We start from the raw sequence: 20,141 nt of genomic DNA on the forward strand, positions 1-20,141 counted from the left end.
TTACTCAGTGGTGGTTGTTTTTCAGCCTTCCTTACCTTGGCCATGTCCCTCAGTATTGCACACCTTGTACTCTTTGACACTCCAGGAATGTTGCAACTCTGGAATATGGCAGAACTGGATGCTAATGGCTGCTTGTTAGCTTCACGCTTGATTTTCCACAGATCATGTGCAGTTATTTTGCGCCTTTTTTTCCCCACACGCTTCTTTCGACCCTGTTGACTATTTGCAATGAAACGCTTGATTGTTCGGTGATCACGTTTCAACATCTTCGCAATTTCAAGAGTGCTGCATCCGTCTGCAAGACATCTCACAATTTTAGACTTTTCAAAGTCTGTCAGATCTCTCTTCTGACCCATTTTGCCAGAGGAAAAGAGGTTGCCTAATAATTATGCACACCTGATATAGGGTGTTGATGTCATTAGACCACACCCCCTCTCATTACACAGATGCACAGCACCTGATATACTTAATTGGTAGTAGGCTTTCAAGCCTAAACAGCTTGGAGTGGGACAGCATGCATTAAAAGGATGTTGTGGTCAAAATACTCACTTGCCTAATAATTCTGCACTCAGTGTATATATATATATATATATATATATATATATATATATATATATATATATAAAATTTGCTGACAGCTCAGTCCCCCCCCCAGTTCAAAAATCCTATCTGCGCCCCTGAATACACCTCACATAATACTTTACCTTGTTGACAAGTCATTGATAAATATCCCAGGACTTCACAAACTGTACTTTAGGCCTACTATTTTCATTGTCAAACATGTTCTTTTTTTTTTTTTAAAAGAGGACATATTTTATTTTATACATTATTGTCCTTGTTTGAGTTTGATTTTTAGATAGGCATTTTTAAAGTATTTTATTTGTAATTTTTAGAAACTCATATAGCGAGACAGATGTCAGTTATAATCAATCGAATGGAGAAAATGGCTGAATCTTAAATGGATTAGGAAACTGAATGAATGAATGAATGAATTTATTTTTTATTTCGAACATGTATAAAAATGTATGTAACTATTTGTACATACAAAAGAAAGAAAACGAGAAATTAAAAAAAAATAAACAAAATAACATAAAGAGCTAAGACATTACAAAACACCGCACATTGTTCGAAAAAGGAGTGGGAAGAAGTACAATACTTTTTTAATTTCCCACCCCTTTTTAACTACCCCGAAATCCAAACTACATTAATACACCTATAAAAAAAATATATACCATATATACACTTCATGAATATCTATATAAATATATAATTACAAAAATAAATATATACTACATACCATATATACACTTCATAAATATCTATATAAATATTTAATTACAAAAATAAATATATACTACATACCATATATACACTTCATAAATATCTATATAAATATTTAATTACAAAAATAAATATATACTACATACCATATATACACTTCATAAATATCTATATAAATATTTAATTACAAAAATAAATATATACTACATACCATATATACACTTCATAAATATCTATATAAATATTTAATTACAAAAATAAATATCTACTACATACCATACATACACTTCATAAATATCTATATAAATATTTAATTACAAAAATAAATATCTACTACATACCATACATACACTTCATAAATATCTATATAAATATTTAATTACAAAAATAAATATATACTACATACCATATATACACTTCATAAATATCTATATAAATATTTAATTACAAAAATAAATATATACTACATACCATATATACACTTCATGAATATCTATATAAATATTTAATTACAAAAATAAATATATACTACATACCATATATACACTTCATGAATATCTATATAAATATATAATTACAAAAATAAATATATACTACATACCATATATACACTTCATAAATATCTATATAAATATTTAATTACAAAAATAAATATATACTACATACCTATCCCTGTAAATATGAATATATAAACTATCCTCATAAATAAATATATACCATATTACTAACTGAAAACGTGCTCTCTTGCGGCTCCACCCACCACGCATGTTCTAGCCAATCATATTACCCTCTCTGGAGTCCGTGGGCGTGGCTAAGGCGTGGGTCGGTAAAAGGTAACAGGTTGTATTTGGTGAGAGGTGTAACTCACTCACTCACGGTTATTGATTCCTGTCATGGACGCTGTGACTGAAATACATTTCTTGAAGGAGAACGATAGGAAACCCAATAACTAACAACTTGCAGACTTCACACCGACTGTAGGTAGGTTAACGTGTTTATTTATTGGCTAACCTGCTAGCTTGTTAGCTTTGGGGCTACTTTATTTTGAAGTAAAGACTTTTTGCTAACTTAGTGGAAGGTTATTTAGTGCTGAATAAGTTAGCTTAGCCACTTTGTTGCCTGGGTGACGCAGAGAAAGAGAGAGCGCACGCGCACCAAAGTTACTTTCAACAGCGTCCAGTGTGTTTTGAATTAGTAAAGTAGTTTAGTGGTGTTTGTGTGGAAATTAGGATTAACGTCTATCAAAAGGGTTAATGTTGGGGTTTTTTTTCCCCTCATAAACAGCTCTCTGTCTGGAGAGTTGATGTAGTTAGCCAGTCACAGGTGCACAAATCAGTCACACAGCTCCAGGTCCACCTGCGCCTCTCGCCTGGACTCTCGCGGGAAGTCTGACGTGGCTGACCGGTTCTGTACACTGGTTCAGTCCCAAATGACCTTGTGTGGAATATGTAGTGCACTATGTACAGTATTATTTCATAACATGTGTAGTGTCCCTAAATCCATAGTCCTTCAGGATTTGGGTAGAGGTCACGCCAGTGAAACAATCACCAATAAATAAGTGGTTTCTAATGTTAAACATGTATGTATGTATTTTTTTTTAAATAATTAAAGTATAACTTGTATGCAAATGCTGCCATTCAGTTATTGTCTTAGCCTAATTTCAACCACAGTTGAGTATAAAAGTTTGTGCCCCCTTTTGGTTTGTTTTTGGATAGGAGGTGGTGTTTAAATGTCCTAGAAGTTATCTTCATTATCAGGCGCAAATATCCATAGTAATGTATTTTTAATACCATTCATTAGTGTGAAATGACTCGAAACACATTTAGGCAACACATTATGGCATGACAAAGTTCAGATTCGCGCTGTTAAGTTTGTCACGAACACTCAGGAGCATAAAAACAGACACATTCACCACAATTAGTGTACTGAGATGAGAAAAAGACATCAGTGTTTTAGGGATGATGTTATCAGTGGCAAATCTCATCTCATTATCTCTAGCCGCTTTATCCTGTTCTACAGGGTCGCAGGCAAGCTGGAGCCTATCCCAGCTGACTACGGGTGAAAGGCGGGGTGCACCCTGGACAAGTCGCCAGGTCATCACAGGGCTGACACATAGACACAGACAACCATTCACACTCACATTCACACCTACGGTCAATTTAGAGTCACCAGTTAACCTAACCTGCATGTCTTTGGACTGTGGTGGAAACCCACGCGGACACGGGGAGAACATGCAGACTCCACACAGAAAGGCCCTCGCCGGCCACGGGGCTCGAACCTTCTTGCTGTGAGGCGACAGCGCTAACCACTACACCACCGTGCCGCCCCAGTGGCAAATCAAAACTCAGAATTTTTTTTTTTTTTAAATAAATGTAGTATTATTGAAATACTACTAAAGAGTGGAGGAAAAACACATGTGGGGAGGAAGAGAGAACACTAGAGAGATTCACACCATTATGTTACATTACAGGCAATTAGCAGATGCTTTTTTTTCCAAAGCAATATACAGCATAGCCTGGGGAGCAGTTGGGGGTTGGGTGCCTTGCTGAAGGGCATTTCAGCCACTCCTGCTGGTCTAGAGACTTGAACTGGTGACCTTTGGGTCCCAAAGCTGCTTTTCTAACCTTTAGGCCATGGCTTCTCCTACCAGAAAACTTCAAAACAAAAAGAGCGTTTGTTTTTGAGAGGTAAATGGAATACGATCACATTACATTCAGAAACATCCCTCATCTCTTCCTGTTTTTACTGCTTTGTTACTTGTGACGCGTACAAAGGAACATATTTAATGTCCGTGCTAAAGTTTCCTAATTTCAGGTAAAGAGTAACAAACTTCTGCACTCGGCTGTAAACATGCTAAACAATTTAATACGTCACCAGACTGACTGACTGAGGGAGCCATGTGAGGCTCCATGCCCATTGATTTTCTATAAAGGTTTCACTTGAACAGTGAAACCAGTGACTCATTTCACAAGCATTTGGGAGTTTGTGTTATGGCTGAGCTCCATGTCTGATAACTCGAGCTATAATCCTCAGGATGGCGTGTCTTAAATGTAGCTAGTAGTGGATTGGTGACTAACTGTAGATTCACCGTGAAGGACATACTCCTTAACTCTGATCTGATTTTTGGGGAGGGGAAAAAAAAGCTCACTAGTGTCGCAATCTTGCCACTCCATCATGTCATCTTGGTTATTGACCTGTAAATGTACAATGACATTGATAAGTACGTACATGTTTCAAGATCTGCTGAATAGTCATATGTTTTGAGGAAGGCACACCTTTCCTTACCTGAGAATGAATTGTTTTCAGAGAACACTGAGCTGCCAGCTTTTCCTGATATATCTTGCTGTGTGAGCAGCACAAGAATGCAGGTTACAGAAAGAATGGTTATTGTTGTTGGGACGAGATTGTACGTTATGCTATTTGGCAACACTAAAGCCATTTTTGTTTTGACAGTGAGAGGGAAATGCTGGTTTCAAGGCTGAAAGGAGGGCAGAAGCTCAGGTGACTGAGAGGGAGTTTGGAAAGAAACAAAGTATGCCGAGGGAGTTAAGTCCAAGCCTAAGGGATGTGTGATGAAGCAATAAACACACCTGCTAATCCTTAACTGTCAAAACTGCAACCAAAAATGAAACTGTATAAATAGCTTGTCTTAGTGGAATCACCCTGATTAGTTGTGCGTGCAACTAATTATATCAGATGAACCGGTTTCTTTATGCTGTGCCTTGAAGGGGAACTGAAGTCATTTTTAAACTTGCTTTATTTCTTAATTAACATGTTGTTATTCACTTATGTTTTCGGTTTTAGTAACCTTATATCGTGACTCGTATTGGCAACTAATTGCAATTAAATATTATACTTATCGGCCTATTCGGTTTTTAGCCATGTTGAATTTAGTTCGTTTGGTCCACGGCAGGCGTCGCTTATCCGCGCGATCTTCACAAGACTTCGAAACGTGACGTGTCAGCCAGGTGTCCGTGCCGCCATTTTGAAAACTGTTTTCCAAACGAAATATTGCACAAAAACAGGTTTAAATGACGATTACTGCCTACTTTTTTCAAACTTTCCTGATTGCTATCAAAACAAGCAAAACTTCTGGCTTGATTACGTCAGCATTCGAAAGGGGGCGTGCGGTGTCTTTTGACAACGTTGGCAGATGTTGATCATTTTGATTTCCGCTGTACATTTTACTTCCGTCCTACGATATCTCGCACAGGTCTCAACGAATCTCGTTTACGGCCGTTGCTTTGACATATGGACTGATATATTACGTAGCATATTTCAAACACTCATAACTTGCTATAGCAGTGACAAAATAGCGATCAAAAATGCATTCCTATATTTAATAAAATGAGAGTGAATTTTGATGATAAATTTGCCTTCAGTTCTCCTTTAATTAGTGTTTGTGGTGCTTGTGGTTTAATAGCATTTCCTACAAACTCCATGTTATGTGATGTAGCAGTCCTTTTCGTTATTCCTGCACTCCTTGTAGTCTGGCTAAGCTGAGCGTCACTTTGGGTAAAGGCATCTGCCAACAAAGATGAAGGCATCAATGTAAAAATGTTCATCCATTGATTATCCATAACCGCTTATCCTGTGCAGGGTCACAGGCAAGCTGGAGCCTATCCCAGCTGACTATGGGCGAGAGGCGGGGTACATCCTGGACAAGTCGCCAGGTCATCACAGGGCTGACACAGAGACACAAACAACCATTCACATGTATGGTCAATTTAGAGCCACCAATTAGCCTAACCTGCATGTCTTTGGACTGTGGGGGAAACCGGAGCACCCAGAAGAAACCCATGCAAACTCCGCACGGAAAGGACCTCGCCGGCCACGGGGCTTGAACTCCGAACCTTCTTGCTGTGAGGCGACAGTGCTAACCACTACACCACCGGCTTGCCCAAAATGTAAAATGTCTGCCTGCTAATTGTTGCTGTTCTGCTGGTAATGAATCTGCTCTTACCACAGTGAGAGAGATCCTGATAATGAGTCCTTGGTCACCTGCATCATGTTGCATTTTAAAGATAAGCTTGAGAGATAAAAGTTAAGGGAGTGTCTTTTTATGCTCTTATAAATACATACGAATGTGAAATAAAGCAAAGTTCCCATAGTCGACACGGTTTCTGTGGATATAGCTAGTCTTTGAGCTGTTGATCAATCCATGAACAACTTGTTTAAAACGCAAACATGGCTGCAATATTTGATTGAGGACGGAATTTGTTTAAATCACATGTGAGAGATGCATTCCAAGCAGATTTTTATTAGGTTACGTTAAGATAGTAACAGCTATGTAGAGTGTAGTGGTTCTCTTCATTTAACATGATTTAACACCAAGTAATTACTAAGATCTTCATGGGCTGAATTCAGTGTGTTAGAAGAGGAAACACATAAATCTATAGGGCTGCAGAACTTCAGGACCAGAGTTGGGCAGTCTTGATTACAGATGGGTCAAGAATCAAAGAGAAGATTAAAGTGCTGACTGCAAAGTCATCTGAAATTTTCAAATTTTTTTTTTTTTTAATTGTGCGTGGAATTTTCCTACGGCTTGCAAGAACAATATCATGCGGACGAGATGTGATCGTTTTGAAGATTGCTTTTCTCCATTTTGAAACCGTTTTCCTACCTTTTGAGGTGAAGGGTATGGCCTTACGGAAATAGCCGAATGCAAGGAGCTTTAGCTAATTAGCATAATTACGGAACTGCGCCACACCAAGATGGCGATGCGGAAAACATCGTAACTCTGCGTCAACTTCAGAGAGTTTTGAGTTGCAGGTATGTCATTTGTGGTTGACGTTTGTGAATAGATCCATAAAACAAAAGACGTATCTTTTCTCAGTTACTGCTTTTATGTTATCGTTTCTTTCTCTGTAAGATCAAAACATTAGGTGTATAACTCCATATTCGCTACCGTGAAGTCGAGCCCATGCATTTTAAGGCTAAGACAGCTAAGCACTAGCTAGAATGATTTACCCGGTGTCTGAAATCACTCACTTGTTCACTACTCCCTACTCACTATATAGGGAATTATTATATAGAGCAGGGCTTTTCAAAGTGTGGGGGGCACCAGAGTTCTTCGGGGGGGCGCAACGTGAGAGACAAAATGGATCGGTTTTAGTACCTAAAGCTACAGTGAGTGAGGAGACAAAGTCTGGGCCAAGCAAAAAAACAGAGCCTCCAGGATGTTGCGATTTGCAACTTCAGCGCAAATTCAACCAATCCCCGCAAATTCAGGGCGGTGTTGCAATTATATCCAATCACCGCAACTTTCCCGCAAATTTGACCAATCGTTGGCGTCGTCTTGAGGTGACGTCGACAAACTACCTTCCGCCTTACTTCCGTGTGTTCAAGAGAAGCAGCATGCGCGTCGTGTTGCCAGATTGGGCGATTTCAAGTGCATTTTGGCGGGTTTTGAACATATTTTGGACTGGAAAACGTCAGCAGTATCTGGCAACACTGAAAGTGTGTTATGTTTACACTGAAGGACTGTGCACTTTATTTTTTTTTACTTAATACAAGAAATTAATGGATGCCAACATTTTTGCCAAAATGGTATTTTATTTTCCATTGTTTAGGCAGCTTCAGCATCATACTGTGAGATTCTGTTCAAATTGTTTTTTTCTTCTATGAAGCCTGAGCCATTTATTTTATTAGTTTATAATTATTGTTTAATTTAGTCTTCAGGAGAGACTGCCTGCACACAGTACTAGTATTGATAGTTTTTTTTTCTTACATGAAAGCTGAGGCATTTATATTATATTTTAAGGTAACTTCATGTTGTGCTGTGAGGTTCTCTGCACTTTAACTTTTGAACCAACAGGTGCATTTGGATAAGTAAAGCCTATTTTTCTGCATTTTTGTAGTCCTGGTAATCTTTTATATTGGTAAAGTTGTTTATAGGACCATTTCTCTTTTGTTTTTTTAATCAATAGTTTTTCAGTAATAACTTTAATATTTAACATATCACTCAATTTTAATCACAAAAAGAGAAAATCGCAACAATTTCTTGCAACTTTCGCTTCCTCCCGCAATGTAATCGCAACAAAAACCTAAAAAACACCGCAACTTTCATCGCAATTTTTTTGGAAAACCCCCCGCAACATCTGACATTTTAGCCCACAACAATCACAAAAAAGGCCCGCGGAATCCTGGGGGACTGAAAAAAGAAGGAAGTATGACCACGATTATTTAAAGTTTGGATTTTCATGGACTGGATCTGAAGATGCTCCACTGCCACAGTGTGTTGTCTGCCAAGAGATGCTAGCTAACGATGCTATGGGATGTTTAAAATGTGTAAAACAAGATGTTTTAAAAAGCACAGATGTTTAAAATGTGAAAAAGAAAAAAAGAATGTGTACAACAACCATTTTTTAAAAATACGAATTAGAGCTGTGCAATATATCGTATTTTTATCACGATATCGATATTGGTGTCAAACGATATCAAAATTCATAATATCGATATGAAACGATTTTTTGTCATTTGTCGAAAGGGACGTGCACAATATTTCTACAATGGCAATAAAACAACAATAACATTGACGTGACAATAAGGTAAAACGAACCCTTCTGTCCCCTAAGGCACACCGTAGCCTTGCATACGTCATCCATTCTACTCCCGCGATATCTCCGCAACAGTAAAAAATCAATTCTTCTGTTTTCATACGTGTCGGGTGATTTGATATATTGATTTCTTAATATGTTGTTTGATTTGCTTGCTAATAGTTATAATAATACAATTAACACATATTTACGTCATATTTTTGGATGTGGGACTGGGTAATGTAAAAATGGCATCTATGGAAGAAAACAAGCACAACAATATTAGCAGATATCCAGCTTGCTAGCTGTGTTAGATGTGTTAAACCGTGTGGATTTAAGTGGAATAATTGCGAGTCGTCCTGTGGTCAAGGCAGCGTTTTAAGGTAAGGCAATTTGGTTATTAATGTTGCCCGCTGCGGCATGTTTACTTGGGTTCATTTGATTTTGACTTGTGCATCTGCAGCTAGCATCATGCTTTGAAGTAGGTTCTGCTAAGGACGGGTTTATTGCGCGATGTAGACGGACTCAGATGTAATTACATTGTTTTTAAAATTCCGTGCGCTTAAAACGGTGTCCCCCTGCTAATCATGTAGCCCTAATCATGTGTTGCTTTTACTTTTCTTAATGGCGAGTGAAATATCTCTGCAAATGGTATTTCAATGCTGACATGCCTAAAAGATAGCGGAGTCCACATTTGGAAGATGAAGGAAGAGAAGCCTGATGCTTGAAAATAGATCGCTTAATCCACAACGCATATCTGTATTTGAGACATAACCTGCAACTAGTGGGGATGTTTTGGAATGACTGTGCATAGGGTGTTTTTGGCCACAGAACACTAACCCACAGTAGTAGGAGGACTACTGGGTTCGTGGATTTTGTCTGTTGACTGAGCGAAGCATGGTGTTTGCCTTGTACCATTTCACGTAGCATCTAGCCGCAGTGCCACCTACACTTTCAGGGAATGTTTACATGCCGCTGAGCTATTTTCATGTATGTTAATTCTTAAGGACTTGTCTCTATATTGTGCGTGTTCACACACGGACTGGCCATCGGGAGTAGCGGGAGTTTTCCCGGTGGTTCAGCGTGGGCTGGCGGAGAAAAAAACAAAACAGTTGCGCGCTGGCCTTTAATATGATAAGCAATGTTAACAGTTTCTTAAAGAAACTGTTAACATTGCTTATCATATTAAAGGCCAGCGCGCAACTTTTTTTTTTTTTTTCCTCCGCCGGCCCACAAACTCCCGCTACTCCCAATGGCCAGTCCGTGTGTGTGTGCGTGTTTAATGTTGGTGTCTTAACAACACACAAGCTTACGTTGTAGTGTGTGTGTGTGAGAGAGAGATTTTATCCTTGGCTGGCTACGAGCCAGTGTGGACGTTACGCAGTAATCACTGGTAATAGCAGCGCTGGCTCCATCCTCTGTGATCGGAAATGTTGAGTGAGGAGAACGTGCGCCTTTGCAGGCGATAGGACCTATGCAAAGTACGCGCTTGCACAGTAAAAGTAAAAGGCGTTTCAGGGTACAACGGGAAGGGTTGACAGGTAGCCTATGAGGCCTGTACTATAAAAATGTGGCCCGGTGCCTCAGGTGTTGATGATCAGGGCTTTAAAAAAAGGTGTATAAATATCGTTTTAAAAATCGCGATATCGATATTTACTGAAAAAATCGTGATATTGATTTTTTCCAATATCGAGCAGCCCTAATACGAATGGAACATTAAGTATAGCAACAACAAAAATTGTAAGGGGGGGCGCTGTTGTTTATTTGCTCTCCGAGGGGGGGCTGACTCTCCCACACTTTGAAAACCCCTGATATAGAGGACTATATAGTGAGCTTGTTGATAAAATGAAAAAACGCTTTCGGACACTAGTCCATCGCGCCGTTATTTATGTCATTACTGTCACACAGTTAAAACGTGTTAGATCAGTTGGCTGGTGGGTTTTCAAAATAAATACATGCATGTATTTTTGTGCTAAATCCATATTATACTGAGCACATTTCCCACATTAATCAATACAAAGTACCTGCATCTTTCAGTTCTTTTAAATCAAGACTGAATACTTTCTTCTTTGCCGCTGCCTGTTATTAAATCCAATTTGAGGCTTTTGATTTGAGTTCTTTCAGCACGATTGCAATGCATGATGGGATATATTGCTTGGTTAGTGACCATCGGCTGTACACTACTTTTTGTGATGCATTGTGGGATACTTTGAATGCGCTATATAGGGTGTAAATAATCGTCACTAAGGTTTCGGACAGCACTACAAAATGACGACCTCACTATATAGTGAGTAGGGAGCGATTTCAGATACAGGATTAGTTATCGGTCCAGAAAAATGACGTCATCTAACTTTGCTCTATCTTGCAGTTGCACTCACTAGGCAAGCTTTCCTTTTTAGCTGGCGGGAGAGCGGAGTCCACCATGTTTGCCCATGCCGACTTGTGTTGGTTAAAAGTAGGTCAGTCACACCCCACGGTGGTCACATGATATTGTTGCTCACTTGCTTCGGCAACTTTCGGAATTGTAAAACATGGGACGCTTATTATCTCGGGAAAATATTTACACACAGAATGCACGGTGTGTGCGCAGCAGCGAAACATCTAGAAATGGAACGTTTTGCCCAGAATTCAACTTTGCAGTCAGCACTTTTTAGCTTTCTTATAAAGGCTCTCTGACAGTCCTGAGATTTGAACCCGGTTGAGAATCAGTGCTGTTACATAGTCCTAAAGACCTGGCATGACAACACATCCTTTAAATAAATGTAACTAATGATTTATAATAATCCTTTGTTGAGAAAATCTAGCCTGTGTATAATATCAGTGCTGCAATTCTTCACACACAATTTCAGTTGTTCAGTCTAATTTTCCTTTTGCTATTGTATAAAAGACAGGAAGCTGAAGTGGAGGGAGCTGAGTTGAAGATGTCGAGATTTTCATTGGGAGTGACAAAGTTGGACAGGATGTGAAACGAGTATATCAGAGGGACAGGGCATGTAGACAAAGTGAGAAAGGTGAGCTTGAGATGGTTTGGACACATACAGAGGAGAGATCCAGGGTATATTGGGAAAAGAATGCTGGGGATGGAGTTGCCAGGTAGAAGGAAAAGAGGAAGACCAAATATGAGATTTATGGATGTGGTGAAGGAGGACACGAAGACGGTTGGTGCAACAGAAAAAGATGCGGCGGACAGGAGGAGATGAAGGGGACGTTATCCGCTGTGGCGATCCCTAACAGGAACAGTCGAAAAATGATTGTAATTGTATGTGATCTCCAAGTTTTTGAGGTCTATATGAATGGATGAAAGATTATAATAATCTTATGTTATAGTATTAAGATCATTACAAGCCCTTCTTATTCCTACAGGAAAAGAATCAGAAATGATGCAGTTGCTTAATAGCCGTAGCATTCTTTATTCCAAACAGGCGTCCTGAATTACTCCAGAAGCAGTTCATTAACTTGTATAATGTGCAGCATATTCATTATTAGGTAATAGAAAGACTATGGGGGCGGCACGGTGGTGTAGTGGTTAGCGCTGTCGCCTCACAGCAAGAAGGTCCGGGTTCGAGTCCCGTGGCCGGCGAGGGCCTTTCTGTGTGGAGTTTGCATGTTCTCCCCGTGTCCGCATGGGTTTCCTCCGGGTGCTCCGGTTTCCCCCACAGTCCAAAGACATGCAGGTTAGGTTAACTGGTGACTCTAAATTGACCGTAGGCGTGAATGTGAGTGTGAATGGTTGTCTGTGTCTGTGTTCAGCCCTGTGATGACCTGGCGACTTGTCCAGGGTGTACCCCGCCTTTCGCCCGTAGTCAGCTGGGATAGGCTCCAGCTTGCCTGCGACCCTGTAGAACAGGATAAAGCGGCTACAGATAATGAGATGAGAAAGACTATGGCGAGACCAGGACTCTACCTAGAGGAGGCTGTCCACTAAAAATCAGTGAGTGGGTAAGGAGGGCAATCGGTCAGAGAAGCTCTGAAGCACCTGGAGAGATGCACAGCTCAGATGGTGAGAAGAAAGCCATAACTGAAACAAAAAAAAAAAGCCCAAATGAAATTCTGTTTGGAGTTTGGCAATTAGGAAAACTTGGCAGAAATGAGCATTCTCTGGTGTGACGAGACCAAAACTGACCTTTTTAGCTTTGGCACGTGTTTGGTGGAAACCCTGCTAATTACCCTGAGAACACTATCAGCGAAGCATGGTTGTGGTAGCATTATGTTATGGCGATGCAGTGTTCGTCACATTGCAATAACGATTTAAAATCTGATTAAACATGCAGCCCATCATATTCACAACTTTGATTTCAATAGTAAGATTGGCATTTGCATGCACTTGCCCTTACACATTTGCATTGTAGCACGCTTGTGCAAATCACAGTCGAGCTTCTTATGGGAGCAAACTAATACAGGTGCCTTTGGTGCTTATGCTTAGTCGGATATGATACGTATAAAGCATGTTTCCAAGTGAGCCATCATTCCTGGAGGGGAGGAAGTCCATATGTAGATAACTTGGTGATGGAAAAAGGGTGTCATAAGAATCTGCGTAAAAGAGATCACTGTATGTATAGAAGACTGAAGCTGAAAGAACTTGATATGCCTGATGGAAGATAGCGGACTGAGCACTTACCATATCAATAAGACGTGACACTACAACGATGTTATATTGTAGTACCCTTATATACTTGTATAAGCGATTTTATTTAATTACGTAAGGAGTAGTTCCCCACCCACGCTCCACTCCAGGAAGCACTTCTGTTATGTATGTAGATAGATTAAATTCATGCAGACAAATGCTAGCAAAGAGACTGGGCTCAGTAGCAGAGCAGACAGGGCCGTCAGTGTTCTAAGGCACCAGCTTTTCTGCCCCACTTCACTGTAATAAAGATATGAGATGGTGCCCTTGCCCGTCCCCATTACCCCACACTCTTCCCCATTGGGATTGTCTATTCACTGTGAACGCTGAATACAGTCACTGTGTGCTCATGCACTTGCACAGCGAGGAAGTGAACAGACTGTGAATGAGTTTTGGCAACAGTCTCTGGTTCGTCATCAATGAATTGTTGAACTGAGAACTTTCCTGTTCTGTTTGTTATTTAGCAGTGACGGCTCGAAACAGACGTTATACATATTCATAGCAAACAGTGGCAATGTTCTGTATCCGTGCATAGTCACGTTCAGACTTTTACATACAGTGTTGTGAAAGTCTTAGGCCCCCCCATACAAACCTTGTTATGGATTTCTATTATACGTTATCGAGTCAGTACAAAAACATTTTTAGATTTCCAAACATTTGTTTTCCAGCACAAAATTAAATGTTACAGAAAAATAAAATTGTATCTGAGCAGCATGTTACCTAAGAGACCACTTTTCAGATTAAAAAAGAAAACATACTGAAGGTTACTGGGTTTTGGTGCAAAGTTAAAGGGGTACCAAATATAATATACTGTATACAGTTGCTGATGTGACAAAGTAATGTATTCTATCAAATTTATATACTAGAAAACAACGAAATATCTTGGTAATTGTAAATAAAATACTTTATACGCTAAACCGCACAAGAGTCGCCATTTTTAAAAGACCGTGACGTCAGCGCTACCCACTGCACTAGCGGAACTCTCCGAAATAGAGGAGATAAGCGTGTAATCATGGCGTCGGGCGCATCAAGTGAAAGCGACAGCTCTGTCGAATCATACGAAGAGATCCCGCAAGACACACTGCAAGCAGGCTATGGCTTAGAAGGGTACCAGTTTGAACCTAGGAGAGGTACTCTCGACTCCGGTGATGAAATAAGAGAAGAAAGCTCGGATGACGGCGAGGATGAGACTGATGCTGACCATGGGCATGGCGAGCGTGGGGCAGAGCGTCTGTGTGCAGGTGACACGGCGTGGTGCTCGTGCGGAAAATGTAACGTGGAGTTGCTCACAAGTCCAGCAGAATTTATTTGCTGCAATGAGAGAGGCGCCACCCGTGGACTTGCGAAATCGTCGCAAGAGACAGAAACAGGTATTTCACACGTGCTATTCCCAACCTCAATGAGCCAACACAACTGGGCACATACATACGTCATGAGTGTTACGCAGAGAAAATGAACGTGCATTCTGATTGGATAAAATTAATATCATGGCGGGCTGTTCAAACTGCGGAAATAGTTTGCTCGAGCTACTTTCAAAACACTATAACTTTCCAACCTTAGAACAAAAAACTTTTGTAAGTCTTGAATAAGGTTCGTTAATGTGTGTTTTATTGTTATATTTACTCTATATATTGCTCTCTGTTCCCCTTTAAGAAGCGAGTGTGACGACAAAGTGTAAAGCACTATGGCTGGTTCTGCAAGATGCTCAGTAAAACCTACAGCTCATTTCCTTATAAAACTGCACTCATTGTAACTGAGACTTTTTTTTTCTTAAAGTAAAGGGTCGTCTCGCACCAAATACTGACTGTTTCATTTACTGAAGCTTACTGCTGTTTATGGTGGGGCTTTTTTTTTTTTTTTAATCCATTGTAGTCTACAGTATTTATTTACATGTGCCTAAGACTTTTGCACAGTACAGTGGTTTTTTTATGCCTCTGCCACCGTAAAGTGCAGGAGGCATTATGTTTTCGGGTTGTCCGTGAGTCTGTGCGTCCGTGCGTGCGTCCGTCCCGAAACCTTGTGAACGCGATATCTCAAAGGCTAATGAAAGGAATTTTGCCAAACTTTCACCATTTGTGTGCTTTGGGATAAACATATTAACTGATGACCTTTTGATCTCAAAATCTAAAGGTCACTGTGAGGTCAAATGTCTGTCCGAAAACCTTGTGAACACAATATCTCCAAGGCAAATCAAAGGAATTTCACTAAACTTTCACCATTTGTGCATTTGGGGACAAAGATAAACTGATGAGATTTTGAGATCAAAAGGTCAAGGTCACCATGAGGTTAAATGTCTGTCCGAAAACCTTGTGAACACAATATCTCCAAGGCTAATACAAGTAATTTCACCAGGTCAAGATTACTGAGAGGTCAAATGTCCGTCCCCAAATCACAACTTAATAAGGTGTGTAGTCTACTGGACGGAGGCATCCCAATCGATGCCGTTGGCATCAAGTTCTATCTAGTTGTTTGTTTGTTTTTAAATGCTATGGGTGCATCAATAGCATTTTTCAGACTGAGAACAAATGCATACTTTTCGGCACTTGTTGATGCTAATATAATACCAAAACTAGGTAGAGTCCATATCGCCACCAAGCCTCACATTAGAACGTTGAGATGTTTACATACTGTACATATCTGGATTTGCATCAAAATCAAAACAATTGTTCCTTGGCCCATGGCCGACCTTTCTTCAAACTTTCATCAAAACCCGTTCTCTGCTTTCTGAGTTGTGTTCGGAACAGGCAAATCAAAGAAGGTGAACACACAACCTCCTGCAACAAAGTAGGCGGAGATAACAAGTAACATACTTTTGTATTAAGCACTCGGGCATCATGGAGCATGTTAATTAGCTCCGTTTTAGTTGCAGTTAGTTACAACTGCAGTCCTAAAATTAGCAAGTTAACTGTAGTCCTCAGCCACAAAAGCATTACTGTAAGTGTCCAGAGCATCTTCAAAGTGTGACTTTTGACTGTCCGTATGGGGCCGTCAAGGCCGGGTTAACTATATGGGCCTGTGGCACAGTGCCCAGGGGCACTAACCACTCACAGCCAGTGGGGGGGCACCACATGACAGAAACTATAAAAATATTTTTCGTGAATGTTTGTACACTTAACAGGACTTTCCACAAGCGCCGGCTGCCGGCCGTACAGCCGACTACACAATTAAGTCCAGCCGGCTACTTTAATGACTATTATTTTTGTAGCCCACAGGCTCTAAATATTAATTTTCGATTTTAATAAAATTAAATGTTTATCTAACGGACTGACAATAATGTCAAACTGAACCGCACTCATTTAAGTTGTGATTCGTGCTGTTTGTACCGATAATAACCACAAATTCCCCGCCGACTTCGTTGATCAAGGGAGAGTAACTCATCCACGGCCCCGACATGCGGTGTGTGCGTGCACACTCGGCGGAGGCAGTAGTGTGTCCGGGCCGTCGGAGGGAACAGAAGCAGAGATGACATTTATTTTGTCTCCGGTAAACCAGTCTTCTCTCGTTCAATTACGTGCTGGCATCAAAAGACACCGTTGGTTGTAAATGAAACCAGACTGATTCGTTGGAGTGTATTTTCATACACAAATGGAGAAATGTTCGCTGAGTGTGTAATTGTGTCGCCCCACTGCAGACCGTTGTCGTTGTTAATTCATAGCATGCTCAGCTGCGTGAATGTGTCATGCACCGAAAATAAGAGATTTACAAGCCAGGAACGCCTCATGATGCAATACGCAAGAAAAGAAAGATGATTTACTGCCATTTTACTTTGTATTTGAGTAAAGTGAATAAATAAATGGTCTGTGGAAAATACATTTAATCCTGGGAACAGGAGTTTGTGTTTACTCCCCCCGGCTGGCTACTTATTTGTCATGGCTGGCTAGTATGAGCCTTAGTGGAAAGCCCTGCTTAAAATGGTTATACACTTGACATTGTTAAATAGTCATATATAATTCATTATGAACACTAATTTCATAAGAACAACAACAATAATCATAATTCTGAGCAAGAGTGGCCTATGTGACCATTAACCCCCCTTTCCTCAACCTGTCAGTTGAGCCAGTCCACCAACGGTGAAATGTATCAATTTTTTAAAAACCGCGGTAGAAATGAAAAATGGACAGACATCAATTGAGTGGTTGTGCGAAGAGAAAATTAAAAAAAAAAAGAGACTCCAGGCGTGTAGCTGCAATTAAAAATGTTCCAGTGTTAGATCGTTTTTTTATAAAAACATCGACAACTGCTGTCACTACCAGCGCTGAAGCTAGTGAAATCAGCGATGCTAGTGAGGGAGATGGCCCTGCTTGAGACATTTTCGCTACGTTCACACTGCAAGGCTTAATGCTCAATTCCGATTTTTTTGTGAAATCCAATTTTTTTGTGAGGTCGTTCACATTAACAAATATATGCGACTTGTATGTGATCCTCAGTATGAACGAAAAGCGACCTAAAAGTGTTCCGCATGCGCATTGCAGGATACGACGACGTCACACGCAGTGAGCATGGCCAGTGTTTACGGAAGTAAAACCGCCCGGTTGCGGTATGACCCATCCAATCTAGCTTGAATAGCTGCATCCCCCCAAATGGAAATCAGCTCCCTAACCTCTGCGTCCTTCCATTGAGAAGATTCAGAACCTTCACAGCCCGAAGCATCCCTCGCATTGATGTCATGCGCAGGGGCGCAGATACGTTTTTTGAACTGTAAGGGACAAAAAACTGGGGGGACAAAGCTGCCAGCAAACCAACCCCAACCCCGATATGCCTGTCAAACTTGTTAGTAACCATAGCAACCAAGCTCGAGCTCGCAACCTGTGCAGTCTGCGCAGCTCAACCAACCGAATATCAGTCTTTGTTTTATGTGAGTTGTTGCAACTATGTATACACTGCTTTGCACCTCAATAAACCGAATGGTAATTAGTCTTTTGATTTTTCCGTGAGGTTTGCCTTATACAAAGAAAGACAGCATAGACGTTTTTTCCTCCCTATAAGTGGGGGGGACCGAACGAGGTGAATTTAAATCTGGGTGGGACGAGTCCCCCCCTCTATCTGCGCCCGTGATTATGCGCCATGTTGTTGTAACTTTTTTTGAGAGACCCGTCGCCTACTTCAGCGCAGAATAGTGACGTTTGTGGCTTGTTGATGACGTGTAAGTCGGATGAATGCGACCTGGCGGTTCAGACTGAAGTCGCATATGAAAAGAGCGGATAGGGATCGGAATTAGGACCACATATCCAAATGGCCTGGGTCGGATTTGAAAAAAATCGGATCTGTGTCGTTCATATTGTCAATAAAAGATCGGATACAGGTCACATATGGGCGAAAAGATCGAATTTGAGTCACTTCAGCCTGCAGTGTGAACGTAGCCTTAAATGTGGATAGAATAGAGTATGGATGCTTTGAAGGTTTTTATTGAGACATACAAATATATGCTGCTCATTTTTGAATAAGACATTTGAATATGCCTACATGCATACATTGTCCCACAAAAATATTAATATAGTGTACAACCCCGATTCCAAAAAAGTTGGGACAAAATCCAAATTGTAAATAAAAATGGAATGCAATAATTTACAAATCTCAAAAACTGATATTGTATTCACAATAGAACATAGACAACATATCAAATGTCGAAAGTGAGACATTTTGACATTTCATGCCAAATATTGGCTCATTTGAAATTTCATGACAGCAACACATCTCAAAAAAGTTGGGACAGGGGCAATAAGAGGTTGGAAAAGTTAAAGGTACAAAAAAGGAACAGCTGGAGGACCAAATTGCAACTCATTAGGTCAATTGGCAATAGGTCATTAACATGACTGGGTATAAAAAGAGCATCTTGGAGTGGCAGCGGCTCTCAGAAGTAAAGATGGGAAGAGGATCACCAATCCCCCTAATTCTGCGCCAACAAATAGTGGAGCAATATCAGAAAGGAGTTCGACAGTGTAAAATTGCAAAGAGTTTGAACATATCATCTACAGTGCATAATATCATCAAAAGATTCAGAGAATCTGGAAGAATCTCTGTGCGTAAGGGTCAAGGCCGGAAAACCATACTGGGTGCCCGTGATCTTCGGGCCCTTAGATGGCACTGCATCACATACAGGCATGCTTCTGTATTGGAAATCACAAAATGGGCTCAGGAATATTTCCAGAGAACATTATCTGTGAACACAATTCACCGTGCCATCCGCTGTTGCCAGCTAAAACGCTATAGTTCAAAGAAGAAGCCGTATCTAAACGTGATCCAGAAGCGCAGACGTCTTCTCTGGGCCAAGGCTCATTTAAAATGGACTGTGGCAAAGTGGAAAACTGTTCTGTGGTCAGACGAATCAAAATTTGAAGTTCTTTATGGAAATCAGGGATGCCGTGTCATTCGGACTAAAGAGGAGAAGGACGACCCAAGTTGTTATCAGCGCTCAGTTCAGAAGCCTGCATCTCTGATGGTATGGGGTTGCATTAGTGTGTGTGGCATGGGCAGCTTACACATCTGGAAAGACACCATCAATGCTGAAAGGTATATCCAGGTTCTAGAGCAACATATGCTCCCATCCAGACGACATCTCTTTCAGGGAAGACCTTGCATTTTCCAACATGACAATGCCAAACCACATACTGCATCAATTACAGCATCATGGCTGTGTAGAAGAAGGGTCCGGGTACTGAACTGGCCAGCCTGCAGTCCAGATCTTTCACCCATAGAAA

The 20,141-nt window shown here is 40.5% G+C and overlaps 1 protein-coding gene across 2 annotated transcripts in view; it reads left to right on the forward strand.

Moving 5' to 3' along the window:
* The first annotated feature begins 2,118 nt into the window (after nucleotides 1–2,118).
* LOC132886613 (cingulin) overlaps nucleotides 2,119–20,141 on the forward strand; it is a 113,665-nt gene continuing 95,642 nt past the window's right edge. Inside the window, exon 1 of one of the 2 annotated variants that reach the window (XM_060921480.1) lies at nucleotides 2,119–2,262. The gene's annotated coding sequence lies outside the window, so the exon portion shown is untranslated. The remainder of the gene's footprint in view (nucleotides 2,263–20,141) is intronic. The other variant, XM_060921481.1, reaches the window with a different exon arrangement.

The sequence above is a fragment of the Neoarius graeffei genome, chromosome 5, assembly GCF_027579695.1.
Source record: "Neoarius graeffei isolate fNeoGra1 chromosome 5, fNeoGra1.pri, whole genome shotgun sequence".
NCBI classification, from domain to species: Eukaryota; Metazoa; Chordata; class Actinopteri; order Siluriformes; family Ariidae; genus Neoarius; species Neoarius graeffei.